This window comes from Pleurodeles waltl, chromosome 10, assembly GCF_031143425.1.
Source record: "Pleurodeles waltl isolate 20211129_DDA chromosome 10, aPleWal1.hap1.20221129, whole genome shotgun sequence".
Lineage (NCBI taxonomy): Eukaryota > Metazoa > Chordata > Amphibia > Caudata > Salamandridae > Pleurodeles > Pleurodeles waltl.
In genome coordinates, this window is record NC_090449.1 from 909314020 (window position 1) to 909336252 (window position 22233).

General features: G+C 42.9%; 1 protein-coding gene across 1 annotated transcript in view; it reads left to right on the top strand.

Moving 5' to 3' along the window:
• Positions 1-22233, top strand: part of LOC138262018 (probable acyl-CoA dehydrogenase 6) — a 593995-nt gene that overhangs the window by 78187 nt on the left and 493575 nt on the right. The window lies entirely within an intron of this gene.

Here is a 22233-nt window from a genome sequence, read left to right on the forward strand (position 1 = left end):
TTTTTGCTGTATTTTGGCTATTTTTTGGTCTCCTTCAGGGGAACCCACAAAGTCTGGGTATCTCTAGAATCCCTAGGATGTTGAAAAAAGGATGCAAATTTGGCGTGGGTAGCTTATGTGGACAAAAAGTTATGAGGGCCTAAATGCGAACTGCACAAACAGCCAAAAAAGGCTTAACACCTGAGGGGTAAAAAGGCCTGGCAGCGAAGGAGTTAAAACGCCAACGACCGATATCTGGTCGCACTGTACTGTGTAAAAGTCAAAAGTTCAGGCCAACCGAGATGAAGCACTGGCCAGATGCAGTCCCAGGTTTGTCCCTCTGAAGTGTAACCTTCTCAAGTTGTTTTAAAGGTCCTGCTTGTGCTGGAGAGGGAACTGAGGAACAAAAAGAGCATTGTGGGAATCTATTAGTGTGGTGCGAAGAGCAGGCCAGATATCATGGATGAGCAGGCTGGAGCTTTGCATTGGTGATTCTTTGTGAGCGGTCGATGCTGCAGTGTGAAAAGATGGGCTAGTGGTGCTTGGCGCTGATTTTCAATGCGAGCAGTGAAGTCTTGGTGCAACCAGACCCGTTCGCAGTTGTGAATATGCCAAGAGCTTGATTTAAGCTTGTTGAGCCACAATAAGGGTCCAGGACCTGAGAGGCACCACTTGAGCACCAGGAACTCGCTGCAGCTGGGTCCAGGCACTGGTTGGGAAGCCTTTTCTGTCCCTGCGGCTCAGATCAGGAGGCCAGCAAACTAGCCGTTGGAGTCACTCTGGGGTCGTGGGTTCAAGATGAAGGTGCAGGTCCAGGCCCAGCAAGAGGGCAGCAGGTCAGCACAGCAGGTCAGCAGTTTCTTTAGAGCAGCAGTCCAGCAGAGTAGCAATCCTTCTAGCATCACAGCAGTTATTCATCCTGGCAGAGTATCCACAGGCAAAGTGTACTAAAGTGGTGATGTCTGAGGTCCAATATTTATACCCAGTTGTGCTTGCAAAGTGGGGGGAAGGAGGGACTTATACGGGTTTCCCTTTGAAGTCTCATGGCGTCATGCCACCCCTGCCCTGGCTGCTGACTAACTATGGTGGTTTGCAGCCCTTTGTGTAGAGTCGGGACAGATTATTCAAGTTTAAGTGGGTGTGTGCCCAGCTCCTCACTCCCTCCTAAGCTCCCTATTGTATGTGGCTGTTGAGGAAGAGCACACAAAGCTCAACTGTCACCTACACCCAGTCATGTGACCAGAGTCGGATAACAGATACCAAATGGCTAAGGCAGGAAATGCCAACTTCATAATAGTGGCATTTTCGAATCTGTCATTTAAAATCCAGCTTCACTGTAACTTTGGATGTTAAATTCCAATGCTCGAGACACCAAACATAACCTGGTTACTGACTCCCATTTGGACATTTCTCGTTAAAATGTAATAAGGTAACTCCAGTGTTATCCTGTGGGAGAGGGAGGCCATACAGTAGTGAAAACTGAGTTGGAGTTTGTCACTACCAGGACATGTAAACTTAAAAGTACATGCCTTACTTTTTTTTTTATTCCTCTGGGCAGTCTAGAGGCTACCCTGGGGGTAAGTTTTATGTATCTTAAAAAGAAGATTTTGGCATGAGGTTTATTTTGCCAGGTCGAAATAGCAGTTTAAACTGAACACACAGGCTGCAATGGCAGGCATGATACATTTTGAAAGGGATTCTTAAGGGGCTGACACAATCAGTGCTGCAGGCCCACTAGTAGCATTTACAGGCCCTGGGCCCAGGCAGTACCACTTTACCAGGGACTCAAAAGTAAATTATGTATGCCAATAGGGGATAAGCAGATATTACTGTGTTTTAAGGAGTGAGCACATGCAATTCAACACTTGTTAGCAGAGTGTCATAAAGCCAGCAAAAATGAGATAAGAGAAAATGGATGAGAAAGTCAAAAAGGTCGAGGGAAGAAAACCCTAAGGCTGAGAGGTCTAACAAATCCCCTTTAGTCCTGCTCAGCCTCCCTTCCTTCTGAAGTGGGTAAGTGAATACCATTATTTTGGGTTATAATAACTATTGTTACTTACAGCACTTTGGTCTAGCAGAATTATGGTATGAAATACTAACTGTTATTACCCTAAGGTCAACATAACTGTGCAAAGTACTTTATGAATGGGGTGCATTCTTGTTATCTCCTTATTGTACATCAACTTGTGTACTTTGCAGCAGAGTGGCACACATCATGCAGATTACGTATAAAACTAATTTTCTAGAACAGGTACACAAACAATACTGGTCACCCTTCATTTCTCCAGTATTACAGGAGGCTCACCTGTGGGTACCTGTGTAAAAACTTGCTGAGTACCAGAAAACATGATGCTGTCATTTAGGTCTGTATCACCTGGTAACCATTACCTCGTCTTGCCTTCTCTGTATATGGAATGAATACTGAGGCTTAGCAGGTGTCCATATGTTCACCTTAGAGAAAAGACAGTTATAACTACCCTTGGCAGCAAGAGTCATACTTAAACCTTGCTGTCTAGGCCTTGCATAGGAAAAGCTCAACATAATTTGCTGATCTGTCTCCAGATCTGAACCAGGACCTGAGGAGCAAATACATGCTTCTGGTTGGAACACCCAAATCCACCACTCACTCAGCTCGGGTGCTGCTGCTTCTGCCTCAGCCTTCTAGGAAAACAAGGAAACAAACGCTGAATACTCAAGTGCAATTGCACACACCTCCCATTTCGTGTCCTGAGTGGGAGCTGTGCAAAGCTCCCCTCAGCCCCATCAGTATATTGATCCTGTACCCTTTAAAGCAACCATGGGAGCTTGTGACAACATAATCATTTGTGACCGAATCATCATTTTCTGTGCACAAAACTAAAGGCTAGGCCATTTAATAATATACAACAATTATAGTGTAGATGTCCTGAGAAATAGTGGTAGTTTTAGATAAATTATATGAAATTGAGGCAAATGGTAAACCATATGTAGCAGAAGAGAGTAATTATGTAAATGTTAATGTAAGCTGACCTACATATACTTATGTAGTAGAGGATGTATGAGGGGAAAAAGGTGCTGCATATTCATGGGGGAAAACGCTATGGTCATACTGGCATATTTTTAGTGAGTACTGAGGTGCCTGTAGCAGTAGCGACGTAGAGATGAACAGGCATAAATGTTAAAGGGTAGAGTTAGTGTATGATGCAGTAAGGTTTTGGTACACACATTTCCTTGGGGATGATGTGATGAGCTCTCGTTACTCTTGTTACCTGATAACATGAGTTGCTCCTCCAGTCCAGGATTTCTTTGCTTTCCTGTATTTTTAGTCCTGTTTGTTTTATAATCTTCAGAATTTAGAACTACTAATTTACAAAGAAACAAAAGAAATGCATTATGAAGCAATGTATCAAACACCGACTATTAGCAGATCATAGACAGCAAAACTTAGTTTGGATGAGATACCCACGCAGGGAACCAGACATTTGTAGAACTCAGGATGTGCCAGCAGATGCAAGTGTGTAATATTAGTGGACTGTGAGGTTGTTAATCTTTTCATTTCACGAATCATAATAGAAGGGTCTTATTAATGTGAATGTTCATGACAGTACTATTAACTTTCTGTGCACATAGGAGTCAAATATTTATGCCTACACGTTTGTTCTTGAATTATGGTCCCTCAAATAGGAGCTAGAAGTCAGACCTTGGAGCAGATCGGAGGCTATTTTACAAACATTTCAGATAAATAGTTCTTCCCGTAATCATAACATATTTTATCTTCTATTTAGGTAAAAAAAAAAATACAATATGCATTTGTTAACGCGTCCCTTTATGACAAAATTATTTCACATTAGGACTCGTTTTAGATCAATGAATCTTTTGACCCTGTTGAGAGACACCTTAGGACGAGATAGCTAATCAACATGTCAATCAATACATCAATAATGTCATCAATATTTACCACAATAACACATTTCACTTTAGTCAAAGACATTAATCAACTCGAGACGCCACCATGACCTTGCAGTCATGAATAACCACACCAGTTTAGTAAAATTTTATGAGTTTTATTCGCTATTGATTACAATTCTAAAAGCAGGTGTGTCAATCTCATAAGCAAAGCACTCAATATCATTGTCATAATTTGGCAACTCGAATAAGACTTAACCAAAGCAAGGAATGCAATCATTAGAGCATGACACAGCGTCAACATAGATCAACTTTAGCAGAGTGTCATTACCGCGTCAGTTCAACAAAGCATAGATTCAGTCATTTGTCTATTTGCGTCAGTTTAGTGAACCCCTGTCCTAACCACTGATTAGCATTGGCATGTTGGGCTTCATGCCAAACAATTTAGAACACCAATTTGGAAAACATCTAGCTATGGTCTCTGTCAAAAGTAAGCAGTTGGTACCTAGAAAGGAAAAGCAAACAGACAAATCACAATTTCATTGTCATAGTTACCCTCCAAGGTTTAGGTCAGCACCCAGGTTTAGTCTTCGTCTTCAGGACATCAGTTGATTCGCCATCAGTCAGAGACTCAGCTCACGGGGAAAATTGGACACTTCCCTCATAAGGAGGTAAAGTGTAAATGGGCAATCTAAGGAAGAGGATGGTTTAAGTAAACCAATAAGTCACTAAACAAAGTGACAATGTTTCTGGATCAAATTGATAGCATTTCCCTAACCAAATCTCTCCTGGTCTCCTGCTCCCTAATTATCTAAATCACTTCCTGGTGACAGGGGTTTTTATCCCTTTTTCGTTGTACATTCCACTAAAACTTGATTGGCCAAATATTACACCCCACTATCTTTAGCCAATTAAAAGAACGGATTATGTCATTAATCTTTCACCCACATTAGTTCTCAGACAGTTTATTGGTCCATATGATTGACGTCTTCAGAGGTAGCACGTCCGGTGTGATTTCATCCTTCTGTAATTTTCTTTGCACATCTTCGGTCAGTAGCTCCATTGTCTGTACCGGTTTGAATGACCTTGTACATTATACTAATCTACACTGTTGCATTTTAACTATTACATTTCTACAAGCAATATGAATTTCATGAGAACGGATCTACTATGGTTACATTCAGCTTCTAGTTTGAAGGAAAAACAAGAGTTCATGTCCTTTTGCGAGTCAGCACACTGCACGTTTAGAAAAACACATTTAATATGAGAGCCAGGCAGCTAGGCTTCGACTCATGCTAACTAAGGCCTACAAGATTTATTTAGCAAAACTCTAATAACATAATCATTAATAATTAGTACAAAACCATTCTTTAACAGAACATTAGTCATTTTTATTAGTCTCTGTATACGTTTGCGGCCACTAGTCTCTGTATACGTTTGCGGCCACTCCCCGTGGTCACATTTCAAGTGCACGTTTAACAAAATATACTAATACAATTTCTATGCGGCATTATCACACATTAGTTCATAAACATTTCATGTTAATATAGATTATATAAACTACGCTCTCTCACATTTTGATGCTGGTAACCAGCATAGTTGTTAGATTTAGTCTTTTACTTGATTGAATTTCGTTCGATTGTCATGCAGCGTTTTGTCATTTCTAGCTTTTTGATGCTTCTCCTTTAGAGTAAAAAACATGTTTGTTATATTCATATATCAATTAAAAACAAAGTTAAAGTACAGTTATGAGTCTAGCCTTTATTGGTGTTATGTACTTAATGGTGTTGTGCTTTTATGTGGTATTAATTGATGTAAATGTTGTGAGGTCATATTCTTTGCATGAGCAGACCTTTGACACATCTACTTGCTCAAAGTCTTCCGCAAGTCAGAATTTTGTCAGGAACAGCTATTTTAGGGACTACCTTCCATCTCTGGTGAGCTGGATTGAGCTGGCAAAGAGCAGAGGTTCTATTCATTTAGAAAGTGAATGAGCATATAAAAATGCTTTTAAATCTTGTTTTTATCTTGGTACATTTTCTGTGGATTAAAAGACAGAGCTCAAATGTCAGTGTATGCCTTCTTACAAATTGCTGCCCTCTTAATGCTGAAGATTGGTGTTTTCTTTCTCTGACTGCTACATTAGAGGATTTTGTCAAGTGGACGGTTTGAGCACCATGCTGCGGTACAGGGAGTGTGGAATGAAACATTTGTAGGATGGTGTTTTGTTTTCTATCAGATAACATATAAATAGGTTGTAGGACTGCTGTTTGTCCACTTTAGGATTGTAGTTATGAAAGCATTTTTTGTAATTCTGAAGTGTGATGGAAACGAAATTTTTTATAGAATCAAAACAAATGAGAACACTTTACTTGGTGATGTGACAAAAGAAACATATTTTCTGAAATACAATATCCACAGATTATTGTTTTTACACTATATAGTCTTATGCATGCATTTAATTGGGAATGTTCATGGCCATTTCAGTGGGAAATATGATATCTGTAAATGACTGTTGACTATCACATCATGCTATGGTAACATATTTAATAAAAGTGAGTTTTTTTTAAACATAAATCGAGAAACAGCTTGCCCTGCCCTGATGACAATAGAATTAGTGAATTATTCAGACAAGTCAGGGGTCATTTGTACTCCTTATGTGGGCTGGACTCTTATTATACATGAAGCAAAAGTTTAGTTTATTAAATCAAACTAGTGTTTTGTACAGCAGACACGCTGAACTCGCTTATTTGAAGGGGCTCTCGTGATAAAGAGAAAAATATTTCCTTAGGTTACCACAATTTGAGACCAGTTGACATGGGTCAAGTGTGGTAAAGTTGGGTTGAGTATGTTATTCAAGTCACTAGACTGGCAAGTATGATAACTTTTTAATTATTGTTTGAGGCCTGATTGGTGTGCCAGTTGAGAATCCTATGCATTGTGCAGTTTTTGGATTGCAGAGTTTTTTTTCAGTTTGAATTCATAACCATGACTGTTAACTGTATTTTCACGTGAATATAAATATTAAAGATGTAGATGTGGTCAGGATGCAGTGACTCATGATGTTGGACTCTCCATGTTATGACCTACAACCATATCCTTAATTGTACAGTATGGCTGGTGCAGAGACACACACAGTGGAGTCTTGCTCAATTCCCCGCTGTTGGCTGACAGAATTGAATCGCTTTGCTCAGGGATCAGGTAAGGTTACCCGGATGATCCCTGACCCCCTAAACTTCTAAGGTTGGCTGCTGACCTTATTTCTCTATCGTGTCATGTTAGACATCAAGGTTTCCCCCCCTCCTGGAAAGGGGCGATTGTGATCCCTCTTAAAAAGAAACCAGGGGGTGACCCTAATGATCTAAAGAATCTTCTCCCTATTTTGTTATTGCCTACTCCGGTTAAAAGTTTACAAAAATACCTTAATATCGAACTGGCCCACTTTCTTCAGGAAAATGGATGCTTAGACCCCTCCCAGTACGTTTTTGAAAATTACACAGCACAGAACGGGCCCTTATTGCCACCTCGGACTCTATCTGCCGGCTGGTTGACTGCGGGAGCCATTTTGCTGCTATTAGACCTATTCACAGCATTCAATACCAGGCAGGGGGTCAGAGATGATGGACTGGGCATTTTACATTCTTTTCTGAGTGGGAGATCTACCATCGTGAGCTGTGGGCACTTAAGAGCCTCTCCGTTTCAACTTCCATGTGGTGTCACACAGGGATTTTCCCTCAGCCCTACCCAGTTTATTCTGTATGTGGCATAGCTAGCGATATTGGTCCGCTCCTTTGGTTTTCAGGTCTCATACACAGACGACACTCAGCTTATTATCCAGATCAATAAAAACTGGGAAGAGGTTGCAGATAGGTTCTATATTTTCTTGAATGAGGTAAACAAGTGAATGAGCCATAACTGGCTGAAAATAAACAGGGAGAAAACTGAGATCATATGTTTTTGGCTCAAACTGCTCATTTTGGAGTACGCGCTGGTGGCCACAGTCTTGCGGAGACCTGCCATCTCCATTACCCTTTGCCAAAAATGTTGGTTTTTTGTTTTACAGCTCCTTGTCTTTTTACTTACAGGTCAATCAAACCATTAAAATCTGTTTCTGAATGATCAAAGCCCTTCAGAAAATGTTACCCTTCCTACCCAAGGATCTCTGGACTGGCTATGGTTATGTTCAAACTTGACCACTATAATGCCTTACTGTTGAATGTTATTCAAGGCTCCCTTCATAAGATGCAACTCATTCAGAACACTGTAGCTCTTCTAGCGCTGGATCTCCTTCAGATAGCATCTGCAAGTGAGAGCCTCAGGCAGCTGCACTGGCTGCCCATAGGGAAGTGTATTTCCTTTAAAGCTCTGTCTCACTTATAAGGCTTTACATTCCTAGGGCTCCAAGCATCTTTGTTCCACTTTAAGGTGGTATACGCCCAGCCACCGTTTAAGATCAGCCCGCTTTCACCTGGCCATGGTCCCCTGCTGCATGAAATATAATGGGGCGACAAGGCTTTTTTGGTTACGACTGTCAAGTTGTGGAATACTCTTCCGCATTGGAATTGGAAGCTTTCCTGCCATTCCGGGAACAGCTTAAAATCCTGCCTTTTTGGCCCTATAATTTGCCCCAGTTTTTGCTGTTTGGCTATTTTTTCACTCTTAATGCACATATATTTGCTTCTCTATCTGACAGCGCTTCGATGCTACGGCCAGAATGCGCCTCATAAATAAATACATAATACGTACCCTATCCTTCTTAGGTCTACAGGTGGTTTCTCTGTCCTAGTAATTCCAATGTACATTGTTGGCCTTTAACCACACCTTTTGACAGATTTTATTCAGGGGATTCTGTTTATGTTGCTGCTCAAACTTTGTTAGGTTTTTGATACTTTGCACATGCATTTGAGCCAGGCGACCTTTTGAATGAAGGTCCTTCCTTATTAGTGCTTTAAGAGCATCCCACACCAATATTTTGTCCATCTGCCTTTGCCAGGGCCAGATATTCTGTAACTTTTCCTTGGGTCCCAGACAGAACCACAGTGTTTCAAAAGAGGGAGTTGTTTAATGGCAGAGGTCCCCCTGTGTTATCACCTTACAATGGAAGGGATCTGTAGGAACACAAGATACCGGCCCATGATCTAAGAGTTAAAGGGAGTTGATCCATACCTGCTAGGGTGTGTTTAGGTTTCTTGTCCAGTAGGACCAGATAATTCCAGGCGTACGTGAGGTGCGGTGCAGGGAAGTGGACCGTATTAAAGTCTTCCCCAACCACCAAAGGGCCCTCAGCAAAATCCATTATAATCTGCAGAGTGTCCCTCAAGAATTTCTGTGGCCCAGAGTTTGGCCATAAATGGAAGTCGGGCTAATAAGGTGACCTGCTCAAAGGCCATTGCCAACCACCCATCTACCATTTCTATTAGATTTTTAAACATGCTCGGTGAAGAAGGTAATGTTATTGAGGAAGATTGCTATGCCAGCATTTTTAACTTGGGAGAATGCATGGTATTGAAGCAGGAATAGGATTTATGTCTAGTTGTATTTCCCACAAAGTTAGGTATCTTGGACTAGGCCGATGTTAGTATCTGCTGACTTAAGTTCTCTCAGGGTATGCGATAATCGTCAACCATGTAGATTAGTGATCGTTGTGTGGCATTTGTGGGAAAACAGGCTGCAGGCAGTGCTTCATAAGATCCGGGAGGTTTCCCATATTAATGAGTGGCTCTGGTGATCTCTATTCCCCCACCTCCTAAAAAAAAAAAAAAAATAACTATAATGCCCTACATGTGAACAGTGGGTGGGGTAACTCATCAAACAACTCTCAATAGAAAAATCATAGTTCTAGAGTAGGTGCCAATGGTCACCCCCACATAAGGGCATAGGAAAGAGGGTGTTCTGCTGTGAAAACAAATGACAAAGCTGTATTTTAGCCAGTACTGGGTTTAATTCAGCATTGTGAGATAGGGGCCAGCACTTGTTCATGTCACCCTCTTAGTGACCATCCTGCTTCCTAATGTTGCTTATTTGTCAGAGGTGTTGCAAGAGTTGGGCCTTTCTGGTTTAAATTTATGTAGAGCTTGGTTTTCATCTTACAGAGTGCTTTGTCAGTGTCTGCTATTGTGACCTCCAAATCTAGGGTGCGGCCAGAGGCTTGTCTCCTGCTTCCTCCAAGCAGTGGCTAGGATCTGAAACGCCCCTCTAAATAAACCTGTGCTGCACGTACAGCCATCACAGAAAAAAACAATGCAGAAAGGGTGGGTTCTTCTGTATTTTGTCATGAGAGACAAGAAAATCTATGATAGGTATGAAGGCCTTTGGTTTACTAGTGTGGTTCCTGAAATGTAGTAGAATAAGAGCAGTTGAGTGCTGTTGAATGAGGATTCCCCCCCCAATAAATCTGCTGTTCCTTGCTCATGATGTCTCTTTGTATAGCGGTATATGCAGGCTAGAACATCTGATGTTGCTTCCCAGCCCTATAGAGGGATGTAGCAAAGTGGGCTCTGTTAGTCCACCAAGACTTTTCAATTTTTGATCACCCGGTTTTTGGACCTTTACTGTGGGTGAGTCTCCCTACAAGAGTCTCACCCATGCTAATTTCCTTGTAATGAAATGCTGAATTTGGGTGGACCTTGTAGTATTAATGGGTCTTCATAGATAGGTCAGTAGGGTTTACTGGATTATCTGTATTGTCGCTTTATTATGCTCATAGGTGACATTTGCCTTAAAGTGCTGTTTTGCTATATGTAAGCTTATATATTCTAGTGACCTTTCACACTGGGGTGAAACATGTACACCAAGTTTGAATATATAGGTCATGATAACCTACATTTACATCTGATGGGTCGTCCACAATTGTGATTATTTTTGGCTCTGCTCAGGATCAGATTTCTTTATGGCAAGAAAAAATCTCACTGTTGCCAGCTAGGGTTAGATTGAAGGTGCTTGGAGGAGCTCTGTGCATAGACAACTTAATGGTGCCATTGTGGATTATGCCAAAATGTTGTGCAAGAGGATTGGGACAGGGGTGGAAGGATGATATGGCATCCAAGGATTGGATGGGATACCTGGCATCTAGAACTCTCCACTCACATTAATACACCCCTGTGCAAGGGAGAGTGTGAGTAAGCCCCTAGACCTGGACTGCAATGGCAGCAACACAATCAACAACTGGAAGCTACCTGACAACTTAATGGACAATGGAACCGGTCTGCAGCTGACCCAAGAACTAGATGGGTATCCAGGGCCAGTGGCGCTGGCCCCTTTTTCTCCCTGAAGACCAGTTGGAGTAAGACAAGTAGCTAGGAGAGGAGAATCCTTGTGCAAAAAGCCAGTGAAAACAGCTTCCTGCAAAATGCCCCTTTTAGGTCCAAGAGGCCTACTGAAAATGTCAAAGATCTTCACAATCATCTCAAGACATTCACTGTTAAAATAATTTGACCTTTTTGACCCTCCGCAGGTCTCCGAAGTCAAGGAACGGCTGTAGCCTACAGACTTCCTCCTGGATCACGAGTGGAAGTGAGGAAAAAATGCCGGCTCCCATGCTGCCACAGTACAATGTTGATCTAGGGGGAGCTGGCAGGGAAACGTTGGAGTGGGCTTCCCGCACTGTGCCTACTGAAACACCCATCTTTAAAACAAAGAAAAACTGAAGAAAGACAGCCCAGGAAAGCGCACCTTGAGGCCACACACATTAAAGAAACAAGCAAGGAAACCTGCTACTATAACATGTACGACTCCTGGCCTGGAAGCGTCTCATAATGCCCACCAGACCTTAATTAACATATAATTTTCTTCCTTTTGTTGCCTCTCGGAGGAGCAGGGACACCACCAATGCAAATTTTATGTGCTTTGGTGGCTGCAGGGAGTGCAGCGGCCCCTCAGGATTAACTTTGGGCAGAGGAGAGTGGGGTGGAGGGGGAATAACCCTAGGTCTCCCAGGTCATACAATGCTTGACCTGGGAAAACTTTCTACATTATTTCAAGCATTAACGGCTGGAGCTATTGCACTACAGATTGGGAGTACAAACGCCAGTGGTTGAACCGGTGGCTATTGCTATTTTCTCTGTGACCTAAAGGGATAAAAGAAAGACTTAAACGCAGCATGTTGCTTTTTAATGCTTTATTTAAAATACATTTTGGGCATAGATTTTTGATAAAATTGCAGTGCTTTTGTTGACTATAATGATTGCGTTTAAGCATGCTTACTGATTTCAGTGATATGATGGTGACTTTTAGTATGTGGTATTTGTTATATTTTAATGTGGTGCTCCTTTGATAAACCAGTAGAATTGCCTTCTACATCGATGTGGTGACCCATGCTTTATTTCCGATGACACCCCCCTAATAGTGTGATGTTCTGTCTGGTATGGGTGGAAGGTTATTAAGGTTATGAGTGGTCATGCCCTACTAGGGGTAAAATTTTATTTCAAAATCTCACCAAAGGATCTCCCTTATGTATATATTTGTGAACTGATTTGTAGTATTTAGTAGTGGGCTTGTTGCTCGAATGAGACTTTACCTTAAAAGACAAAAGGCGTCTGGCAAAGCAGGAACTGGTTTGTTTAATTAAACATTACAGCCGGGAGAGCAGTTACAGAACCAGGTCTGAGGACTGTCTCTCATAGTACATGGAATTGATGCAGGTTTTTTTTTCACATTTTCTCTGGTTGCAATGGAGTCATAAAATGCGAACATTTGTCACGGAGTCACAAATACAATTCTATATAGGGAAAGCAAATGGGCCTCAACTTGGCGTCGTCACAATGTAGGCCAGCGAGTGCGTGTCAAGATGTCTGGCCTGAGGGACGAGTGGTCACTGGAGTGCTGTGTGTTCTGAGTCCTGATTGGCTAAGAGTTGCTAACTATGTGTGGCATATGACTTTATGATGTTTTGGGATTGTCTGCATCCCTCTGGCCATGTGTGCTTAATTGGGGCCAGTCTTAGGGGACTGTTGTAGTGTTGCTACTTATCGATGGGATCTGTTGTAAGTTTAGATGTTTGTGAGTTTGGCTGTCGGCTGTTACCCTCTGTGACCTGTCAGTCATTAACCTTCAGGCCTGGGTCTCAGAGCCTGGCTGACCACGTACCTACGTGGGGTTGATGGACATTTCATGAAGGGGGAATTTAACAGCGGTGATGCGACTTTGTTCGTGTATGAAAATTTATTGCTCGTGTATAAGGCTGTCTTGTTGTGCACTTCATTATTCATCAGTCCAATATCTACATTACACCCTCTAGTTGAAATGTCAACTACGCATCAAGAACGCAAGTCATGACAGTCACAGTGTAAGCACTTTGTTTCCCACCTCCCTTGCTACTTGTACTCTACCCAATTTGGGGCCTATGTTTTTACAGTAAGAAACTCCCAATTGTAGGAAACCATACATAAACAGTATCATGACGAAAATGGGCAACAGTGATGTGCACAAACTGGTCAGTCACCGGGGTAGTCAGGAGAACCAGTTGTGGACCACTCCTGCTCAGGGACACCGCCCGCCTCACACATCTCTTCAGTCGGTCCAATGCTTGAATGGCAAGTGCCAAAGTTCCATTGTCCACATCGTTGCCATGTATGAAAGTACAGTAGGATGCACTGATCTTGGCACACATCTAATCCTCCTTTGCAGTCACCTGGTCCAAAACATGCCGATGTCGCATCACCATAATGCGGATGCCTCTTAGTTCTTCTTTGATGGCTTTAAGGCCAATCTCAGTACTGTTCATCATTATGAGCATCTCCCACTATGTTATCTGCAAACAGTGGGCATTTGCTTTTCTCTGCAATTTGAAGAAGGGCATAGACCCTCCTGCCGATACTTGGGCATCAGTAAAAAGTCTAAACTCCTTAGGAATGTCCTTGTACTGAGCACAACTAAAATAATCAGCAGCTCTTCTCCTTCGAGCTTGATGCAACAGTATTACGCTCTTCCGCAGTGGGTGTTTGTACAATTCAGAGAGCTATTGTCCGGGGATGACCAGGGCTGGGGTGTGTATGTTGATGAGAGAGCAGAGGCCACACCACCTAGGGATGAGCTGGGTGTAAGTGAACTCGCCGCACTGCCAGTAGGTGTCCATCAGTGTGGTGGTGCCCCATTGCAAGTCCAGAATGTGCAGTATTGTGCCACAATTCTCGTTCATGCCAAGCGGAATGGTTCCTTTGCCTCTGAGACATGAGGAATACAGTGTGAGCTTATGTTAAATTAGGGATTTCCCTTCCCTCCCATCAACCTGTACCTCGGTATCCCAGATCTCCTGACATGGGGTATCTATACTGTTATTTAACTCCTCCCAATCAGACACATTTTCCTTCATGTCATTGACGTGGATGGCCCTGTGCTGAGACTCCATGTCTGGGGTCCACTTTTTGTTAACCAGACAGCCCGAGACATGCTAAGAGCTACTCTGGGACCACATATGGAAGCAGGAGCAGATGTGTTTGTGCACTTCTTAGGTGATTTAGCTACCTCCAAGAATTTGTTTTCTCCTAAAACTCCTCAGGCGAAACGGTGTCCTCCCCTACAGCTACCTTCCTGTGCATCATATCTAGCTCAGTTTGGATATCGCTGGGCTCGGTGAGAAGGTACAGTGCTGTAGAATTGGTCTCATCATGGCTCCCCTAGGGCTAGGTGACATACTAAGCGGCCTCAACAGAATTACCAGGCCACCTGGGGAAGTATTATAGATTAGTATAACAGGGAGCTATTGGAAAAGCCAGGCTTTAAGGATATTTGTGAACCTAAGTTCATCTTCCAAGCATTTTATCTCCAGGGGTAAGGCATTCCAGAGTTTGGGTGCAAGATAGGTAAATGATCTACCGCCCCATCTAGCTTTTTGAATGCTTGGGATGTTCAGGAGATGCCCCTGTGCAGATCTCAGGGTTCTAGAAGGAAGGTATGATAATAATAGCCCTCTCAACATAATGGAGCCTTTTGAGTTGAGAACTTTGTGTGCTAGGATATTATTTTCAACTTAATTCTTGCTTCAAAGGGCAACCAATGCAAAGTTTTCAAGGGCTCTTTTGCTGAATCTAATCTGGGAATTTTTGATAGTGTTCTTGCCTCCGCATTCTCCACTACCTGTAGTTTGTTTAGTAACATATTTTGGCGAACTGAAGTATAAGGAGTTGCCAGAGTCCAAACGGGATATCACTAGGGCTTGAATCACTGTCCATCTGGAGTGTTCCAGGATAAGCTCCAAGATTTTGCAGATTGTCCTTATTAAGCCGAAGCAAGTGGAGGCTACTTTAGTTGTCCGTGAGTCCATAATAAGAGCATTGTCTAGCCACATTCCTAGATTTTTTTATAGGAGCGTTAGGAATGGGAGGATTCCCCAAACAACCTGGCCAGCTTAACCCCAAGGAACATTACTCCTGTTTTATCACCATTTAGTTTTAGGCAGCAATTAGCCATCTATTTAGTGACTTTTTCTAGGCATGGGGCTAATCGCTGCTGTTCAAGGTTCTGTCCCCTTGTTAGGGACACTATTAGTTGGGTGTCATTTGCATACGATATTATGGATAAACCATGCTCCAATATGATATTTGCCAGAGATCTCAGATAGATGTTAATAAAAAGTACGGCTGAGGGACGAGCCCTGTCATACCCTACACTTGGAGATCATAATATCTGAAAGGCAAGAATTTTCCATGACTTGGAAGGTTTGGTCCTTTACAAAAGAAAGCATCCAATTCAATGCTGTATCTTGAACTCTTATCCACGGTGTCAAAAGCTGCACTTAGGTCAAATAGAATGATTGCTGCAGCGCCTCCCTGATCTAGAATTCATTTGAGTTACTCTGTAACCACTAGCAGTACCGACTCTGTGCTATGCTGTGCCCTGAATCCCATTTGCAAGGGATAGAGGTGCTGGTTATCTTCAAGATAGATAGACAAAATCTACAAAATACTCCTACCCAATGGGGCTCTACACTATTAGTTTGGGTTTGCATTGTAGCCCTAATTCTACACAGTTACAATGGAGAAGGCATTTTGCTTTTTCAGGGACTACTTCTTGGGATAAGTACAATCTGTCTGCACTTTCTGCATGTAGTATCAGCCAACAGACATAACATGACCCGGCTGATGTGTTAGAGCATATGATGGTCATGTGCTGATACCATGTGTTGTGTAAAAAAAAGCGCTGTGTAGTGCGTGTAGGATGATAGTGTTGGGTGCCGTATAATTGAAGGTGATGTGAGTAAGGTCCCTGCACAAGAGTGACAATTCTTAAATAGACTCCATTAGATCAGGCTGTTCATTGGAAATGCATGCACACGGTAGCACCCCTAACAACCAGAGAATGTATAAATGCATAAAAACACATAACGTAGATATTATTGTAGTTCTTGAGGTGGTTTCAGCTGAGATGTCTTGTGATTTTTCTCAATGACAGGAGTAAATGGTTTGAAAAGAGTTCAGAAAGGTCTTTGGAGAAAAGTGTGGTATGGGATCCTGTTGGGGATATGGATGTGAAAAAGTCCTTGGGATGTGTTGTGGCTCTTGATCCTGGTGGATGCAAGAGTTATTATTTTTATTTTTTTTTGACTAATCTGTCTCTTGATCCTGCTAGGGATTCTGGTGCAGCCGCTGAGCAGGTAATGGTCCATTGTAGAGGTGGTGCACTTAATAATGGCTCGCCTGCAGACCTGTTAGGCAAGAGCTATGTTTTTTGGGTATAAAAGAAAAAAAACATTGCAAATAAGTATGTCGGCAATTAATCCTTCAGAATTTCTGTGTTTTCCATGAATTTTGGTGAGTCACTGAAGGGTGGTCCCCATCATTCAGGAAACCTGGCTCTGGGAGAAATAGGTTATTTTTTCTAAACATTTCATTTTTTAACATTGTCGGGTCCCTACTCACCTGCCCTCTTCCCCCCCCCCCCCCCCCCCCAAAAAAAACTCCTTAACGAAGTATATGTTTGAAGGGTATGCTTTATGGGTGATTCTCATGTATATAGGTAGTTTTTAACTGGTGTGTGCATGGTGGTGTCATCGGCGTGGGTGGTGTTTCTCACCTACACGTGCGCTGGGGTGGGTGGTGTAAAAAAGGTGTCTTGCACTGAAATTTGGTTAGCCATCACAACATGGTCCCGAGGTCACGTGTGTGCCCCTCTGGTCCAAGCAGGTGGTGCTACATGACCCTCACAGGTTGCGCTAGGTGTCCTAACTATCCCCTTTTTCTCAAGACGGACTTTGGGCTTCTTCGATTAGCTTTGAGGCGTTTCATCAGACCACTGAATTTTATTGTCACGTAGTGAAGGCGGCGGTGTGTGGTTCCGTGGCCCCCCTGGTCTCTGATTTGAGAAGCACGGTATTGGGGTCGTTGTTCCTTTCGAACAGTACGAGGTACTGTGTCAAGACCTACTGCTAGACCTGTTGCGGGGGTGATGTTGGGCCTGGTTCTTCGACTGATGACATGCACTGGTCCAGCTACCTGTTCCCTGCTGCAGTGGACTCATTCCCATGCGGCGGAGTATAATGTACGGTTATGTTTCCCTGGGACCGATTCTATGGATGGGAGTTCTGCGAGGTTGGTCCTCGGCTGATTGACTTCTGTACATGGTGTGCCCTTAGCTGGCATCTGTCAGTCATGTGGTTTACTGTTAAAAAGACTACCCGAATTCCACCATGGGATGTAGATCAAACGACACCAGTTATGAAGGGTACTCCATCACAGGACCCACAAGGGTTCGAAAATGGCTACAGTGATGGATGGGAACCAGGGTGGTTGGCAGCAGCCAAACTCCATACAATGCTACTATTGCCATAGAGTAATGGGAAATGTATATACACACACAAGGGGTTTACCAAATCTAATCTGGTGAGGAAGGATATAGACACGTTGATTCCTGGATCTAATGAGCTCCGCGTTATTCACAGATGCATCAAAATAAGCATTTAACAAACCAATGCATAAAGAAATGCATTCCTAGGAAAAAGAACAATTGTTCACAGCAGCCTACAAGTTGGCGACAAAATAGCGAGCCTTACTTTGGCATTAAACAGCAATTTGTGTGAATCAACAGTATCTTTATTTATTCAGTAAACATTGACACAAACACAACATTTAAGACAAACACAGTCACATTGGTCTACCCGCATCATAATATCAAAACACCACAATTTCAGCTGGCAGGGGAGATGCTGACTAGGCCCCAAAAAAGCAGGGGAACAGGCCGCCTGCAATACCTTAGCCCTGCCCACTTGAGTGCACATTGTCCTGTGATCAAAGGAGGTTCTGCTCTGCGCAAGTCTAGGGGAGCCTGATAATCATGTATATACCAGCTCCAGGTAATTAAATGCAACCATTTATGCGGCAAAAGAAAGGACTTACTTCAATGACCATAAACCCTTCTTGGCAAAACACAAGCTATGCCTAATCTCCTGGATCCCAGTCGTTCTAGTACCCTAACATCTGAATTCCCCTTATGTCACAGCCAGGGGTCCTGCGTACCATCTGAGTCATACCAGCGGTCCAAGTGTAGCACACCTCACTTTTTTCAAATACCACCAGTGTTAAGAAAACAGTGGCACAGAGAAAACCAGGATAACCTAATAAGATTGAGATATGGGCCCTATATCACACCCAGAGCCTATGTGTACCGACTTCATCACGCCCAGTGTTCCAGGCAAAAGCATCTCTCAAAACAGAGAGCTAGCCCTAAGTCACACCCAAAGCCTTATGCATACCGGCTGTGTTACGCCCAGCAGTTCATGCGATCACCCTTCCCGACAATCAAGAAAGTGACTTCGCGGAGTATGCTTTTCCTAGTTTGCCACACGCCAAATGTTAGGACTAGGGCTCTGATGTAGTTGCTTACCCTTGTGACGGCAGCTTCAGGACAGACCTCCACTCTGTGGATTCATCAGAGCTTTCGATCAATAGCAGCGTCTGCTTACTTGTGAATTTATCTTAAAAAAACTAAAGACAAAAGCCGTCTGGCAAAAGAGAAAATGGTATGTTTAATGAAACATTACGGCCGGCAGAGCAGTTACAGAACCGAGATCTGAGGTCTGTCTCTCATAGTACATTGAATTGATGAGTTTCATACACTGCTCTAGGTGCAATAAAGTCATAAAATGTGAATATGTTCCACACAGTCATGGATACAATTCTGGATAGGGAAAGTATATGGGCCTTGACCTAGTGTTAACACAATGTGGGCCAGTGAGTACGTGTCCAGGTTTCCGCCCTGAGAAGTGTGTGGTCATTTTATGTGCTGTGTGTGCTGTATCCTGATTGGATAAGTGTACCTAGCTATGTGTGGCATCTGATTTTATGGTGTTTTGGGAATGCATGCATCCCTCCGGCCGTGTGTGCTTTATTGGTGCCAATTTCCAGGGACCATTGTAGTGTTCCGGCCTACCTGTGGGATCTGTTGTAAATTTTCATGTTTGTGTGTTTGGTTGTCATCTACGTGTTAACCCACCTGTGACCTGTCAGCCATTAACCTTTAGACCTTGGTCTCAGAGCCTGCCTGACCACGTATCTACATGGGGTTAATGAAGGGTTCACAATGGGGTAATCTAACAGCGGTGAAGCAACTTCGGCTATGAAAATGTATCCCTCGTGCATAAGAATGCCTTGTCGTCATGTGCATCGTTATTAATCAGTCCATTATCAACACACTGACTGAACAATCATTTGCTGAGTTTTTTGTTGCAAACCAGGTGATGGAGTATACTAGCCCACACTACTGCCCCAGAGTAAGCCTTAGACTTATCTGCTTCGCCACCCTGCGACAGTCAAGTGCTACAATGATGTGCTTGGTTACTAATAAAGAGACAATTGTGGACATATTACATGTGCAGGCCTCTCATCCTGTATGTGTAATAACACACTTTACTTCAAGGTGTAGAACTCTACAGGGTCTGCCCACTGAGATAGTCTCTCAAGGATGGCACCACCAAGCCCCAAAATAATTGTTGGCAGTTTGTCATTAAATATACTAATAGGTAGCTCCCCTTATATGAAAGTACTTTCAACAAGACCTGCTTTCAAGGACCTCACGTTTTTCTTGCAGAAGGATGTGTTGATCTTAAAATTGGGATAATCTGTTGTTGTAGGGTTTCACGTCACTCTGTTTATCGATGGAAGTCTCTGTCTGGGCTGCCTTTCACTTCTAGGTCACCATGTCACCATTGTCTCTCTGGATTGCGCGCAAATCATGTTTGAGAGCCACCTTGACCTCCTTAAAATCCTCTCTGACTGCCTGAAAAACTTGAAGGAGCAGGTCTCTAGTACCAGGTTTTATGCTCTCCCTAAGTTTCGTTGAGTTTCTTGGATGCTGTGGGGGATTGTTAATCTTCCTTTGGCTTGTGTTGGGAGGTCGGATGGAGAAAGGTTTTATGTTGTAGTCTTTTTTGCTGTGGCCTCCCGCCATGTCTCTTCACATGTTTAGAGGCTTAACAGTGGAAAAGAGCACCACGTTTCGAGGCAGCATTAGCTATGTAAAATGGCCCAGGGGTATCTGAGTGTTGTGATACCCACTTAGGTTTGTGAGCAGTAGGTTGGTTGCTGCCTCTTTTGAGTCAACCCTTTGCAGATTAGGTCTCAGGGTATAGGAGCCGCAGGCCGTGGAGGTTTAGTTCAGGGCCCATCCCCTTTACCCCAGAGTTTAGTCTCCAGGAGCTCCGCCACTGGCATCCATCAGGGCAGTTGTATTTACCTGAGTAAGGATTCCGGCCCCCTCCCCCCAAAAAATGACTGTAAGGTTTCAGCACTACATGTCAATTCTGCAACCCCAGGACTGGGGCAGCCTCAGCAGGTGTATCTGCATAGGTGCCACAGGACAAGGCCCCAACTGCCTGTTAAAGTGGTAAAGATGTCCGGGTGAGTGCGAGGTTCTCTCTTAAGTTGCCTCTCCTGGAATGATGAGGGTTCGTGAGGGGGGGGGGGGCTGGGAGAGAGGGGGGGTGAGGTATATAGTGGAGACCTAATGGGGTTTGTAAAGTGAATCTAATGTAAGGGTTGGAACTCCAATATTAAGTTGTATGTTATTGTTAAGACCATGAATGCCCTGAGTTAGAGAGATCAGTGAAATTGGATGTTACATTTAATCTATGTGGCAAAGGGCAAGTGTGGTTGCTGTGCAAAACTACCTAAGAGTGAGTAGGTGGACAAACAATACACAGAGGAATTCTCAGAAAATATTTCACCCACAGCGTCAAGTTCATACAGAGGGCGGACCCAATAAGCCAAAAGCTGAGGAGTACCCACAGGTGTGATAAGGGTAGATTTTAAGGAAATGTTAGACTTTTTGGTCAAAGAAGAAATTATAGAAGATGTGGTACCCTCTCAGTGGTGTCTCCCATAGTACTAGCCAGGAAGACTGATAAAAATGTGAGACTTTATGTAGAGTTGAGTACACTTGCTGGCAAAATTGTAAAAGACACTTTTTGCAAAACATGAGTGAACTTGTGTCTTGCTTGGAACATGTTGAACTGTTTTCTATGGTGGAACTACCATCCGTATATCCTTAGATTGTTCTGTTCCCAGAATTTGAGCCACACACAGCCTTCTTCAATCCTCAAGGGCTGGTCCATTTTAAAACAAATGACGTTCAGGTTAGCCTTCAACACCTCTTTATTCAAAAGGGCAGTGTTTCACTTCTTCAAGTATTTGAGGCATTTTAAGTGGTTTCCGGACGATATTTTTTTCTGTTTCTTTTTCAAGGAATGGGAATGAGCATGTGAAACATAATAAAGAAATTTGCATTAGGCTGTGTGAATACTGACTGGCTATTTTGGGCACATCGTGCCAGGAAGTGCTGTGGTACCAAAATCAATAGTTGAGTCACACCAAAAGGCATCTATACTAGATTTTTGAATAAAAACTCTTGTTTGTATGGGATTATTAAAACAAATGTATGAATAGTTTTGCTGAAAATTTCGAACCAAGAAATTCATAATGTGGGTTGGTTGAACAGCAAAAGGTGTTTCAAAGGATACAATATGATATTTTCTCTCACGGTGAAGTTTTTTTGTATGGGAAAGAGTTGTGTGACTGTTCATGTGTGTATCTATGGGATTAGGGGCTGTACTATCCAAACGTGAGTAAAAAAAGAGTCTAATTGTGTGTTTGCCTCACATACTTTGTTGCAGAAAAGAAAATATGCAGTCATAGAGAAAGAGCTGCTGGCTAGTGTGTGGGCAGTTGGCAACTTCAGGAATTATCTTTGGGTTGTCAGTTTTTACTAAGTTCAGATCACAAGCTGCTTGTTGATATTTTATCTTGTGGCACGGAATAGAATTCAATGGCATGTCGAGACCGTTTGTGGTCCAGGCTGCAGAGTATGTTCCCTGAAAGGAGAACATTTTGAATGAAACCTACTATTTAGAATTCCATGTAGTTCAGGGCAATGTGGATGAAATGG